This window comes from Podarcis liolepis (assembly GCF_965112155.1).
Source record: "Podarcis liolepis genome assembly, chromosome: 17".
Taxonomy (NCBI): domain Eukaryota; kingdom Metazoa; phylum Chordata; class Lepidosauria; order Squamata; family Lacertidae; genus Podarcis; species Podarcis liolepis.
In genome coordinates, this window is record NC_139571.1 from 24377515 (window position 1) to 24402677 (window position 25163).

The window sequence follows — 25163 nt, forward strand, 5'->3', positions numbered from 1 at the left end:
AAGAAAGCACCCAAGCCTACAAAGCTTAGAATAGCAATTTTATAACCCACTGTTACTTTGGCTTCATTAGTTTTCACCTGGTTCCGTCTTGCATTCAAAACAAAGCTCTGTGCTACTGTTGTGAAGTCCGCACTAGTAATACTGCCAGAGTTTGGATGGCAAAGTTCACAGAGGAAGGGGATTCATAATTGTGAACTCAATGGTTCAGCTCTATTACTAGCCCATTACAATTCCAACGAAGTGCATGTCAGTCTGCATCATTATACTGCTTAAGGCGGCTGATGACAACAGCTTTTTGGTTCACTAGGCAATTTCTTCACTGACATAGTTTGTCTTTATTTGGTGGCTGATATGGAACTGCTTAATTTGTTTTTAGTTTTGTATCAATGCATTGATTGTGCGATTGGGTTTCATTAGAGGATTGTTGCCTGTTTTTTTAGCTGCCTTCCCTTTCCTTGGAAAATTAGGTGAGGTATAATTGTTTAAAATAAAAACAAGAAAAGGGAATGCATTGGTCAAGCTACAAAGGAGGAAATCTTAGTAGCAATGATATACTTTCTGCGTAAATGATCTGGCACAGTACTTAAGCATGTTCTCTGTGATACTTCAGGTTTTTGTGCGGGGCTTAGACATGTGCAAAAATCTTAATGATCCGTCATTTTCATTTCCCTGTTGCTACCTTTGAGAATTCTGGGCTGCACACTGTACTTCTGAATCAAAGCTGAAAGTTCACATAAATGAGCAGAGAAATATGGATCCATTATGTCTCTGCGATTGATTAGTTCTTGATTTTGTCTCTCTCCCTTTCTCTCTCTCTCTTTAAAAACCCTGTTCTTCTGAGCTTTAAGAAGTTACTTAATAATTTACTTCCTTTATCTACTGCAGTTATCTCTGCCTTTTTAGCTCTCATTCCAGACACAGCAACTTTCAAGCATCTTTTCAGAACTATTGGCTCTTTTGACAGCCAGGAACAACCAAATCTTACAGAGAGATTTGAATGGAGATTAGACAGTCTTAAATTTGCATTAAGAGCTTAACCTGTTTTACATAATCAAATGCCTTTTATAAGTTAATTTTATGGGGAAGAAAATGGTGTAGTCTTCTAACTTTCAGATGAACAAGCCTTCGTCTTCTTGCTAACAAAAATCAACATGCTTGTATTGGAGGCTGGGGCGAGGTGTGTGACCCAAAGGTTCAAGAATAAAGGCCTATCCATCTACATAACTTACTGAGAGGGACAGGAGAGGGGCTTGGTGTGTGGTGCATGGCAGCAGAGACAACATGATGCTCCCACCATCACACAGCACACCAGGCCAAGCTCCCTGAGCCTCCACCTCCCCCCTCTCAGTGCCCCAGTGTGTTGGAAAGCCAGGGAAACCCCAGCGCCCCATGTGCCCCACCTCTCCGGCCAGTGCTCTGTTGTGCCCACCTGCCAGCAAAGTAAGGGCAAGGGAGGTTATTGTTCCTAGGTGGAGTCCCACAACATTTGAATAACCACAGATTCACCTATCCTGTTTTAATTCATGTCTAAATCCCCAATTAAAAACTGCAAAAGTGAGCAATCTAGAAAGGTATCAGAACATAGGAAGCTACCTTATACCAAGTCAGACCAATGGTCCATCTATTGTACAGTTGTACTTTGGTTGGTCAAACGCACTGGAACTCAGACATTTTGGCTCCCGAACGCTGCAAACCCGGAAGTGATTGTTAAGGTTTGCGAACGTTCTTTAGGAACCTGAACACCTGACGGGGTTTCCACGGCTTCTGATTGGCTGCATGAGCTTCCTGCAGCCAACCAGAAGCTGGGGTTTGGTTTTCAAACATTTTGGAAGTCGAACAAGCTTCCAGAATGGATTCCGTTTGACTTCCAAGATACGACTGTATTGTGTATTATATAGTCTACACTGACTAGTAGCAATTCTCCAGGGTTTCCAACAGGGGACATGCCCAGTTCATCCTGTAAATACCAGGGCTTCAAGCTGGGTCGTTCTGCGGTAGGCCAGTGTTCTACCACATAATTATGGGTGGTAATATATGAATCAAAAGTTTTTATCCAGTACAATACATAAGGCTTCAAACATATTAGCGGAGACACAAGTGGGGAGGACCCTAATATTTCTTGGTGGACTAGATGGGTGACTGAAACCATTTGCCATCATGTAATTTTTACTGTTTCACTGTAATTCCTCCCTTCTGCCATTCTATATATGCTACCATTTCCTTATTGTGTTCCAGGACATCCTCCTCCTAAGCTTTGCTGAATGCAGATGATATGAGATGGTTTCCTAAATCTTACATTTGTTGCTCCTCTTGATAGGCTCTTGATCTGATATTTCTTTCTTTATATCTTTGCCTTCACTTTGCACAAGATACTTAATTGCTTCATTTATCACTACTCTGTGTTATTTTTCTGTCATATTCAAGACCTACAAAATACTAGCTTTTTTGTCACATAGAAGCTCAGCCCTTTCATGCAAAAAAATGAATTTGACTAGGTTCAAATATTGCTATCATTTTATAGAACAGCATTGCGAGCATTATTAACTGGTATCATGTCATAAAGAAGCAATTCAGGAGCTAAACATTTTCTGAAAGGAGCTCATAAGCGTTCCTTTTTTTTTTTTTTTTGCTGCCTTCCCCTACTGTTTTTCAAATCACAATATAGCTAAAATCGGGGATTTAGAGATGAGGCTTGTAAATTTCATTGACCCACACACCTCCCCTCATAATTTAAGCCTAACTCAGTTCACGTGACCAATTCCCTGCATTAAAAATATTTTTTCATTTATTTCAGACATTAATTTCTAAGTCTATTTACACACAGGCATACATATCATGACTTCAGATCCTTTTTAATTTCCCCTCCTTGTCCCCCAGCGTCTTTGTGTTAGCTTTATTGTTAGAACTCCAGAATATTCTCTCCTAGGCAGGGCTGGAAATTTCTCCAGTGTTTGTCTCTTGACTATTCACCATCAATTGAGGAGAAAATATATTGCATTAAATTTTTTTCAAAGGGGCAAGTTTTATTTTTTTAAAAAAATGTTGCACTAACTTTACTTTTGAGGTCAAGGAGAGGGTGTTTGTGAATGGCCCTTCTTTAATTTGGCAACCTATCTCATCAGGCACATTTACTCTGCATCTTCCCAGGGTGGCCATGTAGAAATCACAGACCCTCCAAGTGTCACTATTTTCCAGTGGCATCCTTGATTTAGAGAAGCTGTCCTGGTTTCTGGTTTGATCCCAGAATGTCCCAAATTTCCTTAGGATGTCCCTATTTTCGTAAGAGAAATGTTGGAGGGTATGGAGTTATACGAACCCTGAGTGATCTGAAGGCAATCCTGTATAGGGAAGTTTTTTTTAATTTTTTTTAATGTTTTATTATGTTTCTATATATGCTGGAAGCTGTTCAGAGTGGCTGGGGCAAACCAGTAAGATATGTGGGGTATAAACAGTAAAATTATCATTATGGAATGGGAGGTCACTATTTTCATCGGAAAAATGTTGGAGGGTTTGAAATCAAAGTCCAGAGGAAGATATATTGCAATAACGTCTCCCATAGGGCCTTTTCAGATCAGGACATGTGTAAAGTAAAGGGCTGCTAGTTATGGCTGTATGAGGTCGTCCAGCTTTGCTTCAGGGTCTGATCCATTGATTTGGATTAGGCCCTTATTCACTTACATGAACACTTGCAGGAGGGCTCACCTTACACCCTGAATCCAAAGCAATAATGGAAAAACTGAAGATTTCGTCCTTCCACTGACTTGCACTGGGAAACCAAAATAGCTGTAAAGTTTGGTTTTTTCCACAAAGGTGCATGAAACCTGCTGGTGTAGTAGCCCCCCAAATGGAGATCAAAACTGCCACATTCCAGACAGGTAAGCAGAAGGGTTTCTTTGAAGTTTGCTTTCCGCCCAAAACACATTTGTAACATAAAATGGTCATGGGTTTTTAGTTTCATTCCATAGGTGCATGAAGCTTTGCAGACGTAGTGGGCCTCCCCAACTTCTCAGAGGATTAGAGGTAAAGGTAAAGGGACCCCTGACCATTAGGTCCAGTCGTGACCGACTTTGGGGTTGCGGCTCTCATCTCGAATTATTGGCCGAGGGAGCCGGCATACAGCTTCCGGGTCATGTGGCCAGCATGACTAAGCCGCTTCTGGAAAACCAGAGCAGTGCACGGAAACGCCGTTTACCTTCCCACCAGAGCGGTACCTATTTATCTACTTGCACTTTGATGTGCTTTCGAACTGCTAGGTTGGCAGGAGCAGGGACCGAGCAACGGGAGCTCACCACCCCGTAGTGGGGATTCGAACTGCCAACCTTCTGATCGGCAAGTCCTAGGTTCTGTGGTTTAACCCACAGCACTACCTGCACCCCTAGTTCTCAGAGGATTACCCATGCCAAATTTCAGGCAGGTAGATCCAGGCTTGGGGTTCTCCGCTCTGTTTTTTCCAAAAAATATATCCATCCCAAAGTGGCTGTAATTAGTAAAACGCTGGGGATGGCATTCAACCTTGCAGTCTTCCGATTGTTCTTCTTGTGCAAGCATTGTAGATTATCACATGGAACAATCCCCTCCCCTTCCCCACATGCTGCTCTGGGGGTTCTCTGGACTCCCTCCAGACCCAAACTCAGCAGATGTGAGGGAATAAGACACACCTTTGTGCAAGGAGGAGCCCTTGGGCAGGGCTTCCACTGACAAGGTTCATTAGGTGAATCTCAGCCGTTGAAATAACTTACATGCTTAAGTTAGGTCCATACATTTTAATAGGTCTACTCTAAGTAAAACCTGGTGGAATACTGCCCCACCAGACACTGAGAATGGAATTTCTGATATGTTCAGAAGCTGCATTCCACTCTCAACTTACTAAGTTTCCAAAAAGGAAAATGGGCAGATGAGGGTCTTTCTGAGCTTTCAAGAATTCTTAGGGAAAGCCTGCTGCCAAATTCAGATATACAAACCACAACTTAACACATTCAGTGTAAAGTAGATGCTGATTGAACCACTGCAACTGGAGCCAGACGCCAAAGTTCAAACCCTAGGTTTTGATTTCCTTTTTCTGTAACATTGGACTTTCTTTTTTTGCTTGCTGCGGTTAATTGGAGCTTCTTGAAAGCTAAACAGCTTTTTCTTCTTCCTTAGAATATGCCTGATTATGACTCATTGTGGTCTGGCGTTCACAGGCTGATCCATGGGAACTCAGTAAATGAATGGTCACAGTGCCTAGCAGAAGGTTTGAAATCAGTTACTCTATCCAGAGGATGTCAGTAGAGGTAAGTTGGTTGAAAATGGTACTTTGCAATGAATTGTAATAATATGGCATTAATAAAATTATTTTAAGAAGAAAGGAAAATGGAACGTCAGTTACTTATTTGATGGGGAGTTAATCATGACTTTGGGGACGCGGGTGGCGCTGTGGGTAAAACCTCAGCGCCTAGGACTTGCCGATCGTCAGGTCGGCGGTTCGAATCCCCGTGGCAGGGTGCGCTCCTGTTGCTCAGTCCCAGTGCCTGCCAGCCTAGCAGTTCGAAAGCACCCCCAGGTGCAAGTAGATAAATAGGGCCCGCTTACTAGCGGGAAGGTAAACAGCGTTTCCGTGTGCTGCGCTGGCTCGCCAGATGCAGCTTGTCACGCTGGCCACGTGACCCGGCCTATAGAGTGAGATGAGCGCACAACCCTAGAGTCTGTCAAGACTGGCCCATACGGGCAGGGGTAGCTTTACCTTTACCTTAATCATGACTTACGTTGCAATCCTAGCCCCACTTAACAGGGAGCGAGCTCCACTGAATTCAGTAGACTTGCTTCTGAGTAGACATGGTAAGGATTACACTGTACTTTTGTTGGACTTAATGCTTTAAGCCATTAATATTAAGTGTTGTGTTCAAGTAGAATCACAATGTTGTACAGTAAAGGTAAAGGACCCCTGGATGGTTAAGTCTAGTCAAATTCAACTATGGGGTGTGGCGCCCATCTCACTTTCAGGCTGAGGGAGCTGATGTTTGTCTTCAGAGAGCTTTTCTGGGTCATGTGGCCAACATGTTGTTGTTGTTTAGTCATTTCGTAGTGTCCGACTTTTCGTGACCCCATGGACCAGAGCATGCCAGGCACTCCTGTCTTCCACTGCCTCCCGCAGTTTGGTCAAACTCATGCTGGTAGCTTCGAGAACACTATCCAACCATCTCATCCTCTGTCGTCCCCTTCTCCTTGTGCCCTCCATCTTTCCCAACATCAGGGTCTTTTCCAGGGAGTCTTCTCTTCTCATGAGGTGGCCAAAGTATTGGAGTCTCAGCTTCAGGATCTGTCCTTCCAGTGAGCACTCAGGGATGATTTCCTTCAGAATGGATAGGTTTGATCTTCTTGCAGTCCATGGGACTCTCAAGAGTCTCCTCCAGCAACATGGTGGTGCCCATTTATAATGAAAAAGTTACATTTTCCTAAGAACTTCCATTGTTATTTCTAGACATTTGTAATTCTTATGCACTGTCCCACAATAGAAGCTTCCTAGCTGGTTATGCACAAAACCCCTTTCACTATGGGTACATGTTATGCTTATGCAAATCTACCATCAGAAAAATATCTAGATCTAAGCTAAAATAAAAATAAAAATTGTTGGGTGATTGGACTTCTTATCTGTATGTTTCTGAGCTGACAAATGAGGCAACATCAGAGGAGAACCCACATAGGGGAAGGTTATCATGGTAATATGAAAGTGGTACTCTACTTCTTTAGGAATAAGGAGAATTGTCTGCAGAGGGAGCAATTAAGGAAAATCCGAGTTGAAGATATTTACTTAATTAATATCTTATCAATTATTAAGAGCTCCCAGAGCTAGAACATATTTATTGATGTTATGGTGATATGACTGAAATACTCACAAAAGTTAATATTTATTTTTGAACGACAAATTCCAGTGGAAAACTAAGGAGTGAACTAAAGTAGGGGGGATTTTTGTGAATCAACATAGCAAAGGCATCCTGCAGGTGCAAATCCCTAAAATTTAAAAGCAGAATGAAAATTGAAGAGTGGTGAAGTCCAGGTAGGGATTAAGCAGGGGAACTCAGAGAACAAAACATGTCAATTGCAAAAGAAAAATGACCCAAACAATGATGTCGGAATAGAGCATGGGAGAGAAGTTCAAATAGCAACCATAGGTTTTTTTTCACTTGGCCTGAGAGAGTAGGGACCTGACTGATTCTAGCTACAAAAGCTGAGGCTGATGTATTGTTTAGGGGTGCTTGTCACTGTTGCTGATATTATTTTTTGTAATCTTTATTTTTAGATCTTATGATTTATATGGAAATTATTCATTTCGGTTGTGTACTTTTTGACGGGGTTTATTGTTTGTGACTACTTTTGCCGTGGTTGTAATTATGCAAATCTTTTTACGTTGTAAGCCACCTTGAGCATAGCTTTAACTATGGGAACGTGGCATAAAAATAAGATGATGAAGAACCATAGGTATGTTTCAGAAATAGTTAAGGTGTGATGAGTCTCATGCAATGGCAATGCATTTTTAGTGACATTTTATTGCACACTATGCCCTCAATATTTTTCTCCCCAAGAAGAAGATAACGTTTGAAAACCTGTCTACCTGTTTCTAATGCTATCTCGGGAATTAACACGAGAAATCTACATGCTAAATTACAAGATGTGGTGATTGAATTCACTGCCTGAAAAGTGGAAAGCAACACTAAAGGAAGGCTGGAATCACAGTGTTAATGAGATTCAAACAATACAGATATGATGGACTCCAGATAAAAGACGAATGTTTGTATCTCTGCATTTTAATCAGCCAGATCACAGTTTTTGATGAACATGCCTAAGGGAGTGTTCTGTGCTCTGCTTTCAGAGTGAGTGAAAGGAAACAAAATGAGCAGTTCTATATGGCACAGTTAGTGACAGATGATGCACTCTTTGGGATTAATGCTAGAAAAATGGGGATAATGATCTTTGCCCCTGCTTAATAAAGTGCTTGCAGCAAATTACCTGGGAAGTAGTACCAAGGTAAATTACTATCCCACTGAAATTGAAGGGCCCAAATGTCTGTTTCCTATGTGAAAAGTGTGCTTTCTATTCCAAATACGTTGCCTGTGAAATCTAAGCTACAGTAATGAAAGCGAAATCTTTGCAAGACACAGTTGCTCCGATCCGTTGACCCATGTACACTCAGTTGGTCAGGAAATCTCTTACCCAGGCTGCCTCATTCAGGCTGAAGGAGTAATCAGATCCATATCCATCAAAAGCTGCACAGGTATGTCTGCTTCCACCCTTGGAACGGCCTGGGAGCTGGTTTACAGCTTACATTCATCTCAGAAAAACAAATTCATGTGATGACTTCTTCCCGCTCCTGCTGCATTGGGTAGAACTTGTAAAAATATATACCCTTCCATCTCACAGCATGAGATATCTCCGCGCTTCTCACATGGAAGTGGGATATTTTTAACAGCTTGATAGAAATCTCAGGCGGTATGTTTTGTTTTCTTAAGGTGGCAAACCTAGACATGTTTATTTGGGCCTTGGATGCCATGGCTTCTGCCATGTCGCCTGCTGCAGGGTCTGTGTTGAGCCAAAGTTGAGACTTTCCCAGAAGACTTGCAAACACCATTTTAGTAGCCATGATAACCTCAAAATTAATTGGTTGTTGTTGCAGCAATGAGCTCATCTAAGTTTATTCACACTTGCTTCGATACATGCTAATTGGCTTGCTTTGATGCTATGCTTATCTGTGTGTGTGTGTGTGTGTGTGTGTGTGCACGTGCGCGCTTGGCTCTGGGCCCAGAGCAGGGAGTTATTTGTAAGACTTGGGTATTTGCCACCTATGCACTCATCAGCCAGGCAGAGTGATGGGAGGTTCCGGCCAAAGTTTGCTTGGGTGTGTGGACCAGTCATGAAGACCTCCCACTGCTTTGGTTTGGTCCATCCTGAATCTGTAATGGCAGTGGGGCTTTGCAGGCCTTTCTTATAGTAAAGCACTAGACCTGACCACTCTGGTATCCCTGCAGCAAACTACTTGCAAAGGCTCACTTTTGGCCCTATGGATGAGGACAAGGGTCTCAGTGTCAGACTGAGGAGAACTAGGTTGCAGGTGACATGCCACCATCACCACTCCATTGGTAGCCTTCAGCATTTGCATCTGCCCTACCAGTTGCTGGAAACAACAGAAGGGAATAGTTCTGTTGTCCTCAGGTCCCGCTTGATGATTTCCCACAGGCTTGCCACTGTGAGAACAGGACGCTGGACTGAATGGGCCATTGGCCTGATGCAACAGGCTCTGCAACATTATGTTCCTCAACAATTCCCAGCCTGAGTCTTAGATTCACCATTGCTTCTCCTGCTCCACAGCCATGAAGGAGCATGAAGCTGCTGAATCAGCTGTGGACCCTTTAAAGGCTGCAGACACTTCTACCAAGTGGGGGCAAAGCCGCTGGAACCTGAGGTCCTGGCAGCTTTCTTCAGCCTTCAGATGATCATCCTTGCTTGAGACAACATCTTTTATAACTCAGCCAATAGGACCTACTGGGAACTGCCTTGGACCTTACCTGAATCTGCAGCCTGTCAAGTGGCAAGTTTTAACTGATATGAGACATTATCCTTCTGAGCCATAAACTTGGAGCATTGTTGATGCATTTCAATGAAGTAGGAAGCCTTGTGTGATTTCATTCGAAGGGTAGTGTGTGAGGGTTCAATTCACATGGATGAGGTTGCCCAATAGGTTTGGGGGAATAGGTTGCTTATAAAAGGTTGTGAAGACTCTCCCCTGAGCATTTCCCTCTTCCTGTTCTTCAGCATTCCACTACCATTTGCCAGCCACTGTCCAAAGTTCTGTAGGATTTTTGGAGGAGGAGCACCCTGTTTGCCCTTCAGCAATCCTGTGGTCCCTGGGAAAGTGTCCTATAGGCTGGCGGAAGCTATGGATCTCCAGCTTTGGAGAGAGAGAAGTCCAGTATCAGATGCCTCCTCCCACTGTGGAAACTTCTGCAGTCTTTGCACTGCTGACATTGGAGCTGCGTCATTGGTAGGGTCCCCAAAATAGGAAAGCTCACTTTTAAATGCTGAATCAGAACAAACATCAATTTGGGTTTTCTGTGGAATTGTTTTCAGCAGTAAAAAGCAGGTTGCTGGGGCAGGAAAACACCACTACCACCACTGACACAAAACTTTGGAGCGTGAAACTGTGCCTAGAAATGCAGCACAAAGGGAAGCTTAAATGAGCCCAGGGTTAAAGGTAAAGGGACCCCTGACTATTAGGTCCAGTCGTGACCGACTCTGGGGTTGCAGCGCTCATCTCGCTCTATAGGCCGAGGGAGCCAGCATTTGTCCGCAGACAGCTTCCGGGTCATGTGGCCAGCATGACTAAGCTGCTTCTGGCGAACCAGAGCAGCGCACGGAAACGCTGTTTACCTTCCCGCCAGAGCGGTACCTATTTATCTACTTGCACTTTGACGTGCTTTCGAACTGCTAGGTTGGCAGGAGCAGGGACCAAGCAACGGGAGCTCACTCTGTCATGGGGATTCAAACCGCTGACCTTCTGATCAGCAAGTCCTAGGCTCTGTGGTTTAACCCACAGCGCCACCCACATCCCAGAGCCTAGGGTTACAAGGGAATTTACATGGGGTGGGGAAAATAACATGGGCTGGAAATGGATTCCATCCCCAGTTCTGAAACCATGAAGCCTGCAGCTATTCAGTTTTTCCATCCCCATGTAACAGGTAGAAAAGAGCTAGTGCATATGAATCAACGGCATCTATCATTCCATCCCTTCACATTATTAATAACTGCACAGTTCACAGGTTTTTCTCCTATTTTTCTTTTCTAATAATACTTGCTAGTAAAAACATCTGAGAAAACAAAAGAATGGAAGAAGTCAAGGGAGAAGGGGTTTTTTTGTGTGTCATTCTAATTAGGAGGGGAAAAACATGTTTTTCTTCTTAAAAATTATACGAATCCATCCAAGTTATAAAACAAGGAATGGGGGTTGAGGAGGAAGCAAATTAATTTTCTATTTGTGTGTTAGTTATAGTCTCTCTCTTAAGAACAGTGAATCACTACTTTTCAAATATTATAAACAGATGGGCCATCACTATAGCAACCACAAAAAAACATCAGGTCAAGCACTAAAAAACATTTACAAATAATGCTGCCAGACATATAAAGGGACTATAAAACACTGGACAGGGAGCTGAAGAGACTTAGAGCACAGGTAGTCTTTTCATCACTCCTTCCTGTTGAAGGTTGTGGCCCAAGAAGAGAGAGGAAAATACTTGAGGTAAACCACTCACTGCACAGGTTGAGGTCATCAGGAAAGATTTGACTTCTTGGATCATGGTCTCCGCTTCCTTGAGGTAGGACTTCTGAAGAGAGATGGACTGCACCTCACAGCACTTGGCAAAAGTGTGTTTGCCAAGAGTCTTGAGAATATGTTCAGGAGAACTGATGGAAGAAGAAGAAGAGTTTGGATTTGATATCCCGCCTTTCACTCCCTTTAAGGAGTCTCAAAGTGGCTAACATTCTCCTTTCCCTTCCTCCCGCACAACAAACACTCTGTGAGGTGAGTGGGGCTGAGAGACTTCAAAGAAGTGTGACTGGCCCAAGATCACCCAGCAGCTGCATGTGGGGAGCGGAGACTCGAACCCGGTTTCCCAGATTACGAGACTACCGCTCTTAACCACTACACCACACTGGAGGAGGGAACACGCTTGTTTTCTCCTGCTCTGTAGGGTAGGACTCAAACCAATGGCTTCAAGTTGCAAGAAAGGAGATTCCGACTAAACATTCGGAAAAAACTTTCTGACAGTAAGAGCTGTTCAGCAGTAGAACAGGCTCCCATGAGAGGTGGTAGACTCTCCTTCCTTGGAGGTTTTTAAGCAGAGGTTGGATGGCCTTGTGTCATGGATGCTTTAGATGAGATTCCTGCATTGCAGGGGGTTGGACTAGATGACCTTGGGATCCCTTCCAACTCTAAGATTCTATAATTCTATACTCTTTGCAACCTATACCTTATGCTACTCACCTACAAATGTCTAAATAACCTGTCACCTGGCCTCCACAGTCACTTATGGAGTCACTGTTAAGACCATGTTCATGGAAGGCAATCTTATTTGGCTGAGTGATCGCCAGAGAATAAGAAGAGAAGATGAAATAACCTGTCACCCATTTACAGAATGTTAAAAGGGGAAAGGATTTCTGCATGGTCATTTGAAATATATTTTGCATTTCAGCAAAACAGAGCTTAATGTCTTTCTCTTTCTTGAAGCCTATATATCTTATTAAAGATAGGACTGCTCACCAAACATTTCATCCATGACTTCCAGGAGTTAGTCTTGATTTAAGGCCTGGTTCTGAGGCCTAGCTTTGTCCAGTAAAGCAAGCTGGGCATCTCTTCTTAAAGTAATTTCAGAGGTGATGTGAGTGCTCCTGAAGAAATGTGCATGCACACAAAAGCTCATACCAATAACAAACTTAGTTGGTCTCTAAGGTGCTACTGGAAGGATTCTTTTAAAAAAAATTGTTTCAACTACGGCTGACCAACACGGCCACCTATCTGTATTATCATCAAGTTTATTTATAAGCCACTTTTCCAAATCATGCCCAAAGCAGATCGCAAAGCAGTGAACACATCAGCTACACTCAGTTCATGGGATCTTTCCACTCACATATGACATCAACCAAGTGGTAAGAGGGCATGGGGAGGCACACCCATTCCTGCACAAAACAGATCCCCCCAAAGTGGAGAATCAGAATTGTTGGCTACCACATTCCAAAGTCTTATGTCAACTCATATTACAGGGGTGAGAAACCTTTGCTCCTCCTGCTGTTGCTGGAATAAATCTATCATCCCTGAGCATAGGCCAGAGTGCCAGAGTTGGAGTCCTGCACAATCTGGAGGACCACAGATTCCTCAACTCTGCCATATTGTGATGAGGATGGGGAGAGGCCATAGCTTATTGGAGGAGTGCATGCTTTGAATGCAAAAGTACCCCAGCTTCAGTTTGTGGCATCACCAGGCACAAGTGGAAAATAATTTTGACAACACACTGGACAGCTGCTACTAGTTGGTGTAATGGTAAAAGGGTAAAAGGTGAAGGACGACTATGGGGTTGCGGGGTCAAAGGCGACTATGGGGTTGTGGTGCTCATCTCACTTTCAGGCTGAGGGAGCCGGTGTTTGTCCACAGACAGCATTCTGGGTCATGTGGCCAGCAGGACTAAACCGCTGCTGGTGTAATGGAACAAAGTGATGGAAACCAGAGTACACAGAAATGCCGTTTACCTTCCCACTGCAGCAGTACCTATTTATCTACTCGCAATGATGTGCTTTCAAACTGCTAGGTTGGCAGGTGCTGGGACAGAACAAAAGGAGCTCACCGTGTCACAGGGATTCGAACCACTGACCTGTCGATCGGCAAGCCCAAGAGGCTCAGTGGTTTAGACCAGAGTGCTGCCCACATCTCTTTTACCATTTGGTGACAATACAGAGCTACATGAACTAATAGTCTAATGCTGTATAGAGAGAGTTATATAGAGAGAACTAATAGTCTCACTCTGCATAAAGCTTCTCCCTATGGGATGCTGATGGGAAAAGGGCCTGTAGCTCTAAAGCAAACCAACCTCCATAGCTGCCTAATCTATTAAATTGGTGACCTTTTCCCACACTCTTATTTTAAGACATATTCAATTAACTAAAAAAACCCTTTATATTTCTCATGTCATGTTAAGGGCTTTCCATGTTCATTCAAGCTTGAACATGCCGCAAAATTGCAGCTATTAAGGGCTACCACCTTAATAATGACTCTCTTTAGGCAATATCCTATCCTGTGAGTGGTTCCAGGTTCACCACTACGTTGGAGCTGGAGCACTGTTAGTGGCAGAGCAATAGACCTGAATGCCAGATTTGTTTGTTCACTGGTATAGACTCCTTGGGTATATAAGCCACTAGCTATCATGCAACTGGAACTACCTAAATGGCCTCAGTCCTATATATCTGAAGGAGTAACTCTATCCCCAGCGTTCAGCCTGGCCACTAAGATATAGCTCTGAGGGCTTTCTGGTGGTTCTCTCACTGTGAGAAGTAAAGTTACAGGGAAGCAGGCAGAGGGTCTTCCCAGGAGTGGCACCTACCCTGTGGAACACCCTCCCATCAGATGTCAAGGAGATAAGTGACTATAAAACCTTTAGAAGACATCTGAAGGCAGCCCTGTATTGGTAAGTTTTTTATGTTTGACATTTTATTATGTTTTTATATGTGTTGGAAGCCACCCAGAGTGGTTGGGGCAACTCAGTCAGATAGGCAGGGTACAAATACTACTACTACTACTACTACTACTACTACTACTACTATTATTATTATTATTATTATTATTATTATTATTATTATTATTACCATTCCAGAAGTACCATTCTCAAGCTTAACTCACACACACTGTCAAGTTTCAAATCAGTCCTTTGAACCACTTTTTAAATACGAGCCATAAAACTTACTGTCCTCTGTCCACTCGTTTCTCACTGCAATGGTCAGATGCAATTTAACTGACTGACCATTAATAGAGACCAGGCTTCCTCAAACTTGGCCCTCCAGATGTTTTGAGGCTACAATTCCCATCATCCCTGATCACTGGTCCTGCTAGCTAGGGATCATGGGAGTTGTAGGCCAAAAACATCTGGAGGGCCAAGCTTGAGGAAGCCTGATATAGGCCCTGCAATACCAAACACCCAGATAAGAATTCTGGAGAGTTCAAAAGCCAGCTCACCATAATGTCGCCTATAGATTTCAGACTTGGAAGGACTATCCATTCTTCTGCTTTCTAAATGTTGGCTCCCTTTTTGGTGTTCTGTAGAGTCTAAAGCTGTTTAGTTTTTTTGATTCACTATTGATTGAGATTGTCTCCTCCTTCTCTCAAGTCTTGGGCACACGAATCACTGGTTCAGGAGAACAGTGTTGGGGGGGGGGAAGCTCCTCCAGTTTTAAGCCCCCAGAGAAATTTCTAGTCCCTGAGCTACCCAAAACAACACAATTTGGGACAGTTCTCTAGCCTTAGGAGTTGCTATGCAGGAGCCACAAACTGGCATCACAGAGCAGATAAGCGGGGGGGGGGGGGAGCTGGAATTGCCCACAGTCCCACATAATACTATGCCCATCAATGAAACAACCCACTTCCATATCACCACAAGCTGATAGTCACTAGGCCATGGGAAGACTAACTAGGGCTGGATCTAGACACATTAAAAAAAAAAATGCTTCAGGAAACCGCATTGTAAACCTCAAAGGGGGAAATCACGTTAGTGAAAGATGGAACTCCACAGTGCCATCTGGTGTTACAGTGTTATAAAGCATATAAAACACTTTTTCTTTACTAATGTAGCTGAGTCCTAAATTCTGTCTGCTGATCCTAATGCCTTTCCTGGACAATGGAGGGCAAGTGCCATTGAATCCAGCCATTTCAGGAAACAAATAGGAGACTAAAGTAAACTCAGGATAACTATCTCAGGTCATAATCTATTGGGGAGGGGAGAGAATCCTTGGAGAGACAGGAAACATTTATGTTGGAATAATTATTTGTGAAGGCAAGAAAGGAAGAAAGAGCTTATTTAAACATGCAGCAGTTCTAATTTCAGTTTTCCCAAACCTCTCTCTCCCTGCGGAAAATATAATTTATCGTTGAATACTACCTATAAGTAGGGCAGTGAAATAAAAATAAACTGAGATTAGAATAGTAGCATTTCCCTAATCAGCTACAAGCAAGGGTGATGTTGCTTGAGGTTTCTAACCTGGTACAAGTTGCTTGACCGGAATATTTGATACAAGAAATAACACCATGTTGGAACACTAAGAAGAAGACAAAGACGAAGACGAAGACGAAGACGAAGACGAAGACGAAGAAGAAGAAGAAGAAGAAGAAGAAGAAGAAGAAGAAGAAAAGAAGAAGTTGTCATATACAACACAGTGGGTCACAAATTACCCCACAAATGGGCAGAATTCATCCCAAAGGAGACCCACTAGGTTGAATATGGCCTGCTCCTCTTTACAGTTATTTGCACATTATTAGGTCCGTATAGTTAAATCTATGGTTTTCCCAGTAGTGATGTATGGAAGTGAGAGCTGGGCCATAAAGAAGGCTGATCGCTGAAGAATTGATGCTTTTGAATTATGGTGCTGGAGAAGACTCTTGAGAGTCCCATGGACTGCAAGAAGATCAAACCTATCCATTCTGAAGGAAATCAGTCCTGAGTGCTCACTGGAAGGACAGATCCTGAAGCTGAGGCTCCAATACTTTGGCCACCTCATGAGAAGAGAAGACTCCCTGGAAAAGACCCAAATGTTGGGAAAGATTGAAGGCACAAGGAGAAGGGGACGACAGAGGATGAGATAGTTGGACAGTGTTCTCAAAGCTACCAACATGAGTTTGATCAAGCTTCAGGAGGCAGTGGAAGACAGGAGTGCCTGGCGTGCTCTGGTCCATGGGGTCACGAAAAGCCGGACATGACTAAACGACTAAACAACAACAGTGTATCTATACCCCCATGTTAGTGTCATGCTTTTTTGTTTTTTGTTTTAGTGAAGTAGAATGACAAGAAGCATGCATGTTTCTCTCTGCCCCCCCCCCTCACCTGAAAACATCCACCTTCACCTGAGGGCACAGTTATACCTTCTAGCTCTTACCCCACTGAGGCATCTCTGCCAGATCCCCCCCCCGCCCCGACCCCCACATATTGACAGGGAGAAGACAGACCTTGCAGATAGGCTTCCTCTGCGGTTTAGAGCATTGATAATGCAGGGTTCCGAATCAAGGAGGAAACTAATGCACATAGAGCCTACAAAGTAGAATTATATTTTTACAAAAGAATAAAAAAAGTTGGAGATAGGGTACATTTTTGAAATATGGTGACTTTTTCAACAACGGGGGGGGGGTCATTCTTTTTAACTAAAATGTCACATTTTGATCTGAACTTCAAACCTGGAAGTTCAGATCAAACCTATTATTAATATGGTGAAGGTGTTAATTACAGGCTAAACCAAGTTGAAAGGAACAGAAAGAAACTCTGGCTAATTAGATGACTATCAGTTCCTGACTGGCCCCTCTTTCATTTCAGTGTAAGTAAAAATGATTTATCTCAGGGCTCAGCAGTAGATAAGGGTTCAAAATTCTATACAAACTCAAAGAGCCTGGACAAAGTGACAAGGTTTCGTATCATTTATAACACAATGGAATTTCCTACTGAAGTTTAATTTTAAATGACATCTGTGTAAAACATTATGTGGATTGATGTTAGGGGTTGCTGTGGCAGACAAATCTCTCAAGCTTCTTTCTTTGACTTTTGACTTTTCAATTTATGGAGAAAATATTTTAGTTATTGCGAAATTGAATTCCCAGTGACAGATGTTCATGAGAATTGTTTTCCTAGCCAATGACATTCTTCTCCTTCTCCTCCTTTAAAAATACTTATACTGTCCCACAAGTCTGCTCACCCCTCTTGGTGTCGCAGCGTTGCAGGATGGCAGAGACTTCCCTATGGCCCCGACGAGGGAACTGGAACAGTGGTGCACTTCTTGATGGGGGGGGGGGCTTAAGCCCCCTCCACCTATCAGGAATTGGATCCTAGCCTGCACCCGGCTTTGGCTAATGGGGATGCAGGCTGGGGACTTGGCTTGTGCCAGGGGGTGGAGCGGATGGATCAAGTAGGCTCCCCTAGGATCCGGCCCTTGCCCATTTAAGCAGCCCACACCTGGGGCACTACCTGTTTGTTCCTTCGCTGGGTTTTTCCCTTGCCCACCCACCCTCAGTTTAAGCTGATAGTCAATGACTTTGCTGTGGCTACGGTGGTTGCCGTTCTTTAAGGGGCCATGTAGGAATTTGCCCACTGGGCTAATTGGCACTGACCCGGTGGTTTTGCCTACCTCATAGCAATCATCACAACTGGGGTTGGGCATTGGGGCAATCCATTGTTTTGGATAGAGGGGAGGAAGTGGTCCCCTCCTGCCCCTCCAAACGCTGGGGTGTCCCATTAAAGGGATCTGGGGGGAGTGGCCTTGTCCATGCCCAGTGAGGGCCAAAGCTGAAGGCACTCTCCCAGATGGTGTTCCCTGCGGGGGTCACCCTATTGGATGTAAGTCTTAGGAACCCCGGTCTGGATTGACCATACATCAGTTCCAGTGGGCGGGCTGAAAGTATTTTGATTGCTCCATGCCCAAGCCAAACCTCTTTCATCTGTATTCAATAAAGTTGTGGCCTGTTTTGACCCCCAAAAACCAGCCTCACTGGTCTGTAATTTTCATGAGTTGGGGTATGGGAATCCAATGCCTGGTTCTGCAACCATGTACAACAAAAATGATTTAAGAGATAAAAGACCACTAAAAACAACAACGACTGGCTCATCTTACAAGTATAAACTGCTGAAAAGGCCTGTCAACTTTACCTTGCCAAAGTCAGCCCATTGCAAGATCCGTTGATTTTAGCTGAGGTGATTTTCAATATTATCAATGGATTCATATGTGCCTGTCAGGATTATGCCCATTATCTCTGACCAAACCCCAGATGCTCATTCACTTCTGAAATATCTCCATGATAACCCTTTGAGAGGGCAGGAGATCATGCAAAAAATGGCATCAGAAATTTCCTATGCAAATTACAACATTCCTCAGGGTGTTCCCCCAATCATAATCTAATATACAAGCAGATTTGGGAATATATTCATCTCTTCTTCTGTTTCCCAAGATGTCTTGCTCATTGCTGCTGGACTGGGTGAAATATTAGGGACGGATTCAACAAGCTGTGTTCAGTGTGACACCCAGGTGTATTTTTCTGGACTGCTGCAACCCAGTTTCACTTCTGAAAAAGACTTCCTATAAATAGGTTTCTTCCCAGGCAGTTACACAAGTTTACTTGACAGGATATCCATCCACATCGCCTGCCACAGTCCCACAAGAATTTCTGAATGGTTGACAGGTTAAACAACTGCAACAGAAATGCTTTTGCAAAGGCAAGAATGGTTCGTGTAATAAGGTAATATGGCTGGGATCCTTTCATCTCCTGACTAGTGGCTTCAAGTCTTATTAACTTTGCATCTACTTGTCCCTAATGAACACCTCATCTCCATATCCCCCAAAATTTTGGGAGGACAAATTGAGGCACCCCCCCCACTGTCCCCCTTGTTCGCCTGCTCCCTTGCCCCCTTGCCACTACCATATCCCCCTCTCTCCCCCTTGCTTGTTCACTTCCACTTTCATCTCCCCACTCCCTGCCCCACTTGTACATTCACCCATGGCCTCCTCCTCCTCCACCACCTTAGGAGAAGCTGTGCCACCCTGTTCAGCCTCTACCACATCCTCTGGTGCCCAAAATAAATAGATAAATGAATAAATATTCTGGAAGCTGCGACGGAAGGAGGAAGAATTGTGATGACGCACTCTGGTGTGAGCCAACTGACTCAAAGCACAGGGCAGGGCAGAAAAGAAAACATCTGTCTTTTGGTACAGCCAGAGTATGGGAGCCAAAATGGGACATCTGAGATTAAGATCAGAAACCAGGGCAGCTTCTATCAATCTGGAATGTTCCATTTAAAATGGGACAGTTGCGTGGCATGCCTCTCCAAAGTTGTAAATTATGTCAATCTTCATGCTACTATTGCCTTCTCAGGATGGGTGGCAAAACAATTATCCCACACCTCACATCATTAAAGGAAGTTACCCAGCCTAGTGGATTTAAGTGTTCAACCAACAGCTTAGATCAGTTATTAGCTGTTTATCTAGGTTCTCATTTGCATGAGGGATCTGAGGCATCTTGTCAACAATTTGGTCCATTGCTGGGCAGGCAGCCTTGAGATAGGCTTGAAGGCCCATCAATCTGTGTTGATGGGATAACATTTATCTGCATTGATGGGATAATAGGCAAGGACAAACCATCTTTGCAATATCTGAAAAATGGGAGATCTGCATATCCTTTTTATTTTATTTTTGGCCTCCCTCTAGGATAACATAGAGAGTAGTCATCCAGAAGTAAACTTCTCAAACCATTTTGCACCTGAGGCCTGAATAGATTTAGTTGACAACATCTATTGGGTTGTGGTGGGGGATTAATAAATATGTGTTATAGCCAGTGCTATTTTTCTAGAAAAAGAGGTGCTGAAACTCACCAAGATCATTTCCCTTGTTGTCTTATAATGACAATGGAGCCCACCTGAGAGGTGCTGGAACTGAGTTTCAGCTGGGGGGAAAAAACCTGGTTATAGCTATTGCGCAGTATGGTACTATTATTACACAACAATTAGTACACATTTATCTCTCTGTCATGCTGAAGAAGAGACGAATAAACCCCGCAAACCTGTTTACAATTCATAGGTATGTCTCTGAACAAAGTTATTCTAGCTGGTAGTTCCCACTCATTTCCTTAGCATGCCAGTGGACCGCCTGGAATGGAAGATCAAACTGGAAATCAATAAGACTGCACACAGCTGTCAGCTTCAGTTGAACATCAGGTTAACATCTGAAACTGAGCAAATAACTGTAAGTGTCATTCCAGGGTCAGTAATTTTAAAAACAGCCTTCCACAACAGTCTCCCTAATCAAATTTAAATGAGAGATATATTCACAACAGTACTTAATCTCAGGATTTTTTTTTTCATTTGCAAACACAACGGCAAGCAGTCTGCATCTTCATAATGTTTCTGAAATGTCGATATGTTGACCTGGACTTTTCTATTAAATGTACGTTTTGGTTTATATAGACTATAAATTCATCTGGCATCCCACCCAGGGTGAAATTTAACACTTGTAAGTGGATATTGAACAGTATCTACCACAGGGAACAAGCAGAGCAGCTTGAATCAATTTCCTTATTTCCAATGTACTATATGATAGTCTGGAGTCTATATTTAATATATATTTGCGTGACAAATAAACCTGACAGTCCTTTTTTAAAAAGCACAGCTCTTGTTTTAACAGTTTCTCACTGTGGTTTCTATTTTTTTTTCCTCTTCAAAAATAGTCTAGTTGGAACAGCATGTTTCCTCTGACTAACCACAGTTTTAGCTCCAACACCTCCAGAGACGAGTTGCTATAATCTCATTCCAGGGTAGGCTGGGAATGATTCCAAAAGGCCTAGAGGATTCTGGGATAAATTGATTCTTTGTGCTCTCATCTGAGTAAAGGTAAAAAGGGCATATCTTTCTGCCCACCACAACTGAAGCTGCTGAAAAGAGCTGGGTGGGAAGCGAGTGTGTGAAACCTAGGAACATTTAAAGCCTACGTTGAATAAGAAACCTTGCACAGGCGTTTCATTTCATTCTCAGGATCTTCAGCAAATTTTAGAAGCCCAAACTCAAGCTAGAGTTGCTGGCCTAGTGGTGGCTCCATCCAGATTAAGAATTTCTGGTTCTAGAAGAAACTAAATGGGAGTCATCCTGTTGCCAGATCAAGACTAAGGGACAGGAGTCCTTTACAGGTGTTACAGCTATGAAGGGACAACAGGAGCAGAGTGTTAGTTTCTGTTCTTATCACTGTGCAGCTGCTTGGAGTCACAGAACTCTGTTTACATTCCTGGAATTCCATACTATTGGAAGTCTCATGGGAGTCGGGATGTGACGTTAGTGGTTTCCTGTTTCCTTTGTTCCTTTGTTCCGCTGCTCTCTGCTTTCATAGAGAGAGGATGTCTTTTCTGTCTGCGTAGCTTAGAAATAAAACTCTTTACAATGCAGCCCAGACCTCTCGTCTCTTCCCTGTGCTGGGAACTCTGCTGGATAAAAATGTGCCTTGGAGCCTCATCAAAGGCTCGAGGTCGTTAAACACGTCGAAAGGTGATTCTGAAGGCTTGGGAAGAAAATGAGCTTTGTCAGCTTGGCTGAGCAGAGCTTCTGACACAGAGACTATAGGGGCCACATCTTTAGCCACAGTCCAGTGCCCCCCTCAGTGCACCTCCGGAGACTTACATTCCCTAGTGGGTGTGCTAGGGAACAAGGGAGAGAGAGAGAAGGAAAGAGACAACAACTGTGAGTGAAAAAGTCACCCACAAGACTCAAGGCTTAGCTGCCCCCCAGTTCAATGAATAATAACAAAATTCCTTTTCCTCTCTTGCCTTCCCAGTGCCCCCTGAGGAGGGGGGAATGGTTCAGTGAACCCTATGGCCATGTGCAGACCAGCATACCAGCTAGTCAGTCTCTCTCCCCTGCCCCCCCCCACACACGTATGTCAGAGATGTTCCCTTTCTGACAGACGGAGCGGAATCCGAAGGGGAGGGGGGAGAACCAGAAATTAGTAGGAAACTGACTCCTTTACACAGTGAAAGTGAGGTAAACTTACCTCGCTCAGGAATGCAGCCTGGCAATTCTGAAAGTAAGAGAGAACAGGATGTAGAAGAGGAGGGGGAAGGGCTAATAGAAAAAGGGTCTCCCAAAACCCGAAGTTTGAGCTGTTTAGCTGAAAAGCGCATGACAGGAAAGGGGAGGAAGAAGAGGTGGAGGGTGCCTTGTTTCCACCGGAAAAAAGAGGCTAGATCCCTCGGCCGCTCTACAGCTGGGAGGGAGGCAGAGGGCCATTTCATCACCCCCCCCCCCAGGTAGCACCCGGGGTGCACTGCCCCCCCCCTTCGTATGCCCTTGGCTAGATCCAGCAACTGAACCCGAAAGTGACGAATGAGTTAACGAAGCTCTGACTGCTGAGCCGTTAATTGCTGAATAAATCTGAAGGAATAAAACTGTCGGAGACTGTTTCTTGTGTGGGAGAGCCTACCAACTGGACAAGGTAGAAGAAGATGGCGGTTCTCTGGTTCGCGTAAGCACCTCCTCTCTCTTTTCCCTCCTCCAGGTCACCTCTGCAGTGAACTCAATGTATTCAGCAAATCCCATTTTAGCCAGCCAGCCAACAGCAGAGCTATGTGCTGTGGCAAGGCTCCATGGTCCAGGTAACAGCTCCACCAGTGGTGAATAGATGGTGAAGGGGAGGTAAGGACTGTCTTCTCTTAATTCCACCACCAATACTACAGCCACCACCAGGAGGAAGAGGAAGAGGAAGAGGAAGAGGAAGAGGAAGAGGAAGAGGAAGAGGAAGAGGAAGAGGAAGAGGAAGAGGAGGAAGCCTAGAGATTCATCCATTCCACACCTATCAAAAAAGGAATGCTGCAGAGGCTTCCGTCTTGCAGTGTTAGGGAACATGAAGGAGAGGAAGACTTTTTTTGGTGGTGTTGGGTGGGGAACATTGTTTGTTGCCCCTCTAACCTGCCACCCAGGGCATGTACCCCCTCTTGCCCATCCACTAGACCCAGGACTGCCATTGTCACACAGTTTGTAACTGCTGCTGCAACCTTTTCTCTTCATGATGGTTTCCAGAAATCAAAACCCCAGGAATGGAAGTAAATATATTTGAATTCTCTCCCCCTCCTCAAAAGTTTTTTTTTCTCTCTCTCCAACAGATAAACTAATGTACCTAGCATTTAAAAACCTTTTGCATTCATCCTCCTGAAATTTTGCAGGTTTCTTCTGCAGTGCTTCCTCTCATATATATAATATTTTCACATGAATTGCTCACAAAACAATAGTGAAGAGTAACTCGATCCCTTTTTGTAACTACACCCAAACTGTAAAGCCTACCCTGCAGGAAAATCACTGCATCTTTCCTTCTGAAATCGGGCAGGACTTATCATCTCAGAAGGGGTTAGCAAGCCTGCAAATTTCATGTGCTTTTGCAATAAAAGAAAAAAAAATAGCCACAACTGCATTTTTGCTTTGCTTTTCATTTCCCCATAAATAGGAGAGGCACTAAGTTTTGCCTTTCTGAACTGGGATGTGGTATCAGACACTATTTCTTTCATTCAATCAATCAATCAATCAATCAATCAATCAATTTATGCACTACCTCTCCTCTCCAAAGAACCTAGGGGAGCAGGACACTGAAGAAGCCAAAGACCATCTTGGCTGTGAGTCTTGGAATACCTGCTCCTGGCCTTGCAGTCCTTTTTTGAAGTGGCCTGGGAGGCTGCTGAACAGAATCTTGGACTGGTGGGTTTTTTGAAGGGTTTGTTACTGCTGATTTTTTATATCTTTATTTTAGATCTTGTGAGTATGTGGAAATGGTTCGGCTTGATTGTGTATTTTTTAATGTTCTATTTATTGCTTAAGACTAATTTTGTTATGTTGCAGTTATGTATTTTTTCATGTTGTTAAGCCATCTTGAGCATGGTTTAAACTGTGGAAAGACAGCATACAAATAAAAATTATGTATGTATGTATGTATGTATGTATGTATGTATGTATGCATTAGACATTCTCCAAAGTACTTAGGATCAAATTAAACTGTTTTCTGAAGTGTTAAATCAGAGTTCAAAACTAAATTGTGTGGTTGGTACACATGCCTATTCTACAATGTGTGGTAAACCTTCCACAAGTTGGAGGGTGATGGGGATGGGAGGGGAGGGGGCAGTGCAAATCTAGCAGTTCAACCCCACTGTTCCCTTTTTGTGTTTTCTTGAAATAAGCTTTTAAATTACAATCCTACAAAATAACCTAATAATAACACAAGAGGAATTGCTCTAAACCCCGTCCTTGTCCAGCTTAGGTGCATTAGACACTACTACCACCACCCAACCTGCTAGATAAACCACTTTTTAAAAGTCAATATTAGTGCCAGTAGGGGGAGGGAGAAATCACACATATAATTTATTTTTGCGTTCCTTTTGCTTTTTATGGGGAAGTGAAATCTGTTTGACAGAGCTTGGATCATTGGTAAATACACTTATGCACAATAAAACTCAGCCAAGACATGTTGACCACTTTAACTTACTCTAAATAAATGATAGCTGTGATTTATTATTCATATTTAAATAATGGGGGCAATATTTAGTTAAGGGTGGAAATGAATAAGCACTGCTGAAGAACAGCATAGGAGACAATTAGGGAGCTGACGAATGTAAGCTTTTCAAGTTGCCTTTTTTAAAAAAGAAGAAAATGATAAGGGAAGCAATTAATGAATTGATTAACTGCTTTCTTTAAATTAGAAAGGTTAAAAGTAACTTGCTGTTTAACTTTTTACTGCAAGCCTACAAATGAAACCAGCAATATGCTTGTGGCGATCACACAGGGTCCCCGGATGTTTGACGGTCTATTGATCCCTGTGCCACCATTGTGATTGCTTCCCCGCTGCCACCAACCCGTTTCTCTCAGGTACACACTGAGTCCAGACAG

At 43.4% G+C, this 25163-nt stretch overlaps 1 long non-coding RNA gene across 1 annotated transcript in view; it reads left to right on the forward strand.

Moving 5' to 3' along the window:
• The first annotated feature begins 3807 nt into the window (after nt 1-3807).
• Nucleotides 3808-25163, forward strand: part of LOC310696633 — a 34401-nt gene continuing 13045 nt past the window's right edge. The window contains exons 1-2 of the long non-coding RNA XR_014520663.1: nt 3808-3875; nt 5143-5273. This is a non-coding gene — a long non-coding RNA (uncharacterized lncRNA). The remainder of the gene's footprint in view (nt 3876-5142; nt 5274-25163) is intronic.